Here is a 5319-nt window from a genome sequence, read left to right as displayed (position 1 = left end):
GTATTAACTGACTCAGCCCAAAACTGATTTGTGATTCTTCTTTCGAGCAAAAGACATTTGGCCATCTCCATTACTGTACTGTTCTTTCTTTCAGACACAGTGTTTTGTTGTGGAGTGTATGGTAATGTCAATTGGCCTTCAACACCTGTGATATTACAAAACTCCACAAATTGAGAAGAAGTATATTCTCTTCTACTGTCAGACCTCTACAAAAGGAACCTCAATTACCAACAAAAAATTCATTGGTAAATTGATCAAATCGATTGGAAAATTGAGTTACTAACCAAATGTCAACTTATATTAATCTGTTGCTAAAAAGCTCATCGGTAAATATTATCAACTGATTTTAATTTGTTGGTAAACTTACCAACCAAAAATCAGTTGGTAAACACCCAAAGATGTTTTTACAAAATTTTGAAATATGGCCCTGAAATTTCTGATAGTAAATTTACCAACTAATTTTAGTTGGTATATCGTTAGTACCTTTACTAACGAAGGAGTTACTAAAAAAAATTTCTTCATTTTTTGATTCATACATTGATAATTGGTTGGTAACTTTAGTGACAAAATATTTGTGTTGGTATTTGCCAATAAATTTTAAATATTTTTTTAAAATTTTTTTTATTTTCCATTTGGTGTTCGGTACCCACAGTGGAGCCCGATTAAATTTGAATTCACACTGGAAAGTCCCACATTGGGTGATAAAGCATTCCCTAACAAAGATGATTATGACCCCAACGAGAATCGAACCTAGGGTCTCTTGGTTAATGATGGAGGAATACTTACCTCTACAGGACAACCCTTGTTTGTAATAAATTTAAAATACTTTAGTATGATTATTTATTTTTCTAATAAATTTACTAATTGATTGTTAGTTAATTGGTAATACATCATTCAAGTTCAATGTTAGCTTAGTAATTGATTGACAATAGGTTCAAAATATTATTAACTGAATAATTATTCAATAGTAAAATATTTATTAATTTATCGCATTTAAAAATCTAAGAAGACGAATATAAATTTAAAAATATTAAATCAATTTTAAAATCATATTTGAATGAAACAATGCAAAGTCTATGATAACAAGTTACGTATGCGTTTAGTTATTAAAATAATAAAATAATTACTTCATTTGAAAAATTTAAACTTGGAATAGTATTTATTTTTTCCAAAGAATATTTAGAATTTGAATACATGTTGTCTGAATATAATTTAAACCCTCCATTTTGAAAAATATAAAAAAAATCACCTAACTTGATTAGCTTAACCATGTATACATATATTCATTCGACTTAACGATTTTTTTGGTGGGGCGTGAGTTTCGTTTTAAAAGAAAATGTCAAAAGGATGAATTTTGCGACTTTTTTGATAGTTCAGGGATGTCTTTTGTTCACTTATATAACACAAGGATGAACTTTAGATTTTTGTCATACATTAGAAATGATTTTAGCCAAAAACTCTACATTTATAAAAAGAAAAGAAAATTATCGGTTGTACATTTATAAAAAAGAAAGAAAATCTATTGAGTTTTTCATTTATAAAAAGGAAAAAAAATCTATCAGTTGTACATTTACTAAAAAAAGAAAAGAAAATCTATTTATTGTACATCTATATAGGAAATAATTTATTCGCATCGAATATTTATATTAAATTAATGTAATTTTTATCATCACGAAATTTAATGAAATAAAATGAACTTTTAATTTAAACATATGACATGTATATATTAGCTTGGTATAAACATCCAGTGCGAGTAAATTTACTCATCTATGTATACTAGGAGAAAGAAAAAAAAGGTCACTACTCCACAAAATTTCACAATTTAAAAATGTAAATAATTAAATATTATATAACTAAGTATATATTATAAATTTAAAATTAGAAATAAAAATAGACACATGTCATCAACATATACAATGTCGGCTTTTAAAAAACAAGTTTAACATTTTTTTAAGTCCAATTTATAAATTAGTTAAAACAAATTACTATTTTATTTTTAAATGATATTAAGGCATTTTTACAACTGATAAAATAGTTTTCAAATAGTTCTAGAAAAAAGGGCTATTGACACCAAATTGTGGCCTAACATTTTCATACTTCGTGATTTTATTTTATTTAATATTTCAAAATGATTTTTTAAATAATTTTTAATAAGTTTATCGATAACTGTCCTTATTTATCAAAATTTAGAATTTTTTATTGGTTTATTTTAAAATTAATTTTTTCTTTTTACATGTCATTAGTTACCTTCATTATTTTTTTTATAATCATCTTATTTGTTACATCGGTTAATAATACATTTTGATATTTTGCACAGTTTAAAAATTCATTCAAATACGAATACAATTTTTATAGACGAATATTTTGTTAACCAACAATTTTTAGGTCACAATCACAAGCCGATAACCTAGGTCCATTTTTAACAATTTTCTGTATATATATTAATTGACTCACTAGGTTAAGAGGGTGGTGGATAATATCTTTTTGACATTGGGAGAATTAATTTCAAATTAAAAAACCCTAATTTTTTCCTAACCTATTTTCTTTTCCTCAGCCGCCACCACCACAAACCTGACCAAGATACTCCACTTTCTATGACCAAACCCATCTCCACCAGATCACATTCCTCCATTTTCTTCGACAACAACTACCCAACAGCTCAAACCACCAGACCGAACCCAGTAGCTAAAACCACCACCACAAACCACCATTGCTCCACTTCCCAAACTCCATTTTCGGCCAGCTTCAACCTGAAACTAAATAATTTCTTCATCAGTTGAAATTGGCCCAAAATGGAGTTTAAGATGTGGAACAATAGTAATTTGTGTTGGTGGTTTGAGCTACTGCGTTGGATCTGGTGGTTTGAGCTACTGGATAGTTGTTGGTCGAAGAAAATGGAGGAATCTGGCCTGCTGGAGATGAGGGTGGAAGCGCTTTGGACGGAAAAGAAAGAAATGGGGGTTGTGTTGTCTAGTTTGGATGGTTGCTGGAGAAAAAGGGGGTGATCTTGTGTTCTTTGTAACTGGTTGTGAAAGGAATAAGGGTCTTCGGTGGTGGCTCTGAGAGAGAAATGGGAGAGGGAAAAATTAGGGTTTTTCTATTTGGACATTGTTTCTCCCAATGTCTAAAAGATATATATATATATATATATATATATATAAAAAAAAATTGTTAAAAATAGGCCTAAGTTATGGACTTGTGATTGTGGCCCAAAAATTGTTGGTTAATAAAATAGTTGTGTATGAAAATTGTATTTCTATTTGAATGAATTTTTAAACTGTGCAAAATATCAAAATAAATTATTAATTGATGTAACAAAGAAGATGATTATAAAAAAAAATAATGAACGTAACTAATGACATGTAAAAATGTAATTTTAAAATTAACTAATAAAAAATTTTAAATTTTGATAAATAAGGATAGTTATCGAGAAACTTATTTAAAATTATTTTAAAAAATTATTTTGAACTATTAAATAAATAAATTCATGAATTTTGAAAATGTTAGGCAAAAATTGGATGTCAACAAGGGTAATGTGATATGTGTATTTTTTGTGGAAATATATTTTTAAGGGAAAATACACAAGTACCCCCTTAGACTATTACTGAAATTTCAGAAACACATCTTAACTAAATTAAGGTCCTATTGTCCTCCCGAACTAACCTTTTTTTTGTAATTTTTATGCACCTTTTGGGCTCACGTGACATCCTAATATCTCTCACGCGCCACAATTGTGTGGAGTCACAGAGTGTGCCACGTAAGACAAAAAGTATACAATTATTTTTAAAAAATAAATTTAATCTTAGTTTAGTTAAAATGTGAAATTTCGATTATAGTCTAAGGAGATACTTATGCATTTTCTTCATTTTTAACTATCTTTCCTCAACCTCATTATTTATAGCATAAAACTGAATGTCTAAAAATTAATTCTAACAAAATAAATTTTAAAATTGTTAAATTGAGAAATAAATGTGCAGATTATAGCCTTGTCTTATTTCTTTCAATTATATATCCATTTTAGTGCAAAGGACACGAATTTTTAAATACTATTAATTATTTAAATTTTTAAAAACAAGAATACTATCCTATTATTTATTGGGAAAAGGCTTAAATATGTCATTGAACTTTTAGAAAAGGCTCACTTATGTCATCCGTTAAAAGTTTAGCTCATCTATGCCATTGCCGTTTAAGAAAAAACTCATTTATGTCATTATTTTTTAACACTGATTTTGCAAAATTATTTTTGACACGTGACCAATTGTAATTTGATCATGTCATTAATTTTTTAATGAAAAAGTTAATTTTTTTTGAAGATAAATTAAATTAAAATAATCCACCTAAGTAAAGCCTTACCCAAATTTTAAAATATCTAAGACATATGTCCATACCAAAAATAAAATTCAACCGAGTTCGTTGGATGTCATGGCGCCCACACGATTGAACATGGATCCGCCCCCTTACGTTTGTGTTCACACATACATGTCTGCTTCATCTGTCCCACACTTAAATATACATTTGTTTACAGCTATTAGTGTGGATAACCACACATGTAACGGTCAGAATGCCACCGTCTCGGGAATCAATAATAAAACAAGTGCTAAGTTTCAGATCAGTGAATAAACCGAAAGGAAAGAAGAGACCTTTCTCGCTCAGCGCCTAAAGCGCACTATGCTCCGCTTCAACAAATGAAAGTTTTCGGCTTCACTTGTGTGGTTCCATATTTCAACATATATATTTGTTTGCTTTTTTTTTTCTATTTTAATTTGTATGTCTTATTTTTTATTTTTATATAATTGACAATTTTTTTTTAAAAAAAGAAACATATAAAAATTCAATTGCTTATAAAAAATTTGATTGAGCATAAAATTAATCTCTTTGTATCACATAAAATGGGACAAAAGAAGTAACATCTATTATTTAATTTGAAAACTACGTAAAAGATAATATAAATCTCAAATTAACAAATACTTCTCTTGAAATTTTATCTGTGCTACATATGAGACAAGGGAAGTAACATATATTATTTTAAAATTATGTAAAAAGTATTGTAACTTATAATAATTAACAATTTAAAATATTTTAAATTATATTAATATTTAATTGACTCTCTAAATTTATCTATGTCAAATAAAGTGAGACAAAGAAATAATAGATATTGGATCCGTGCTAGTACGAACACTTGTGTCTAGTATAACTTTCACGCATAGCCACTCAAAAAATAACCTTATTATTCTCCATAGCTATAGTTTTATCTTCTTTGTCTGAAAATAGGTTTGATTTGCTTCACCTATGAGAATTTCTACCAATTCTTCTTTTATT

The sequence above is a fragment of the Solanum lycopersicum genome, chromosome 7, assembly GCF_036512215.1.
Source record: "Solanum lycopersicum chromosome 7, SLM_r2.1".
Lineage (NCBI taxonomy): Eukaryota > Viridiplantae > Streptophyta > Magnoliopsida > Solanales > Solanaceae > Solanum > Solanum lycopersicum.
Note: the sequence above shows the minus strand (reverse complement) of the source record.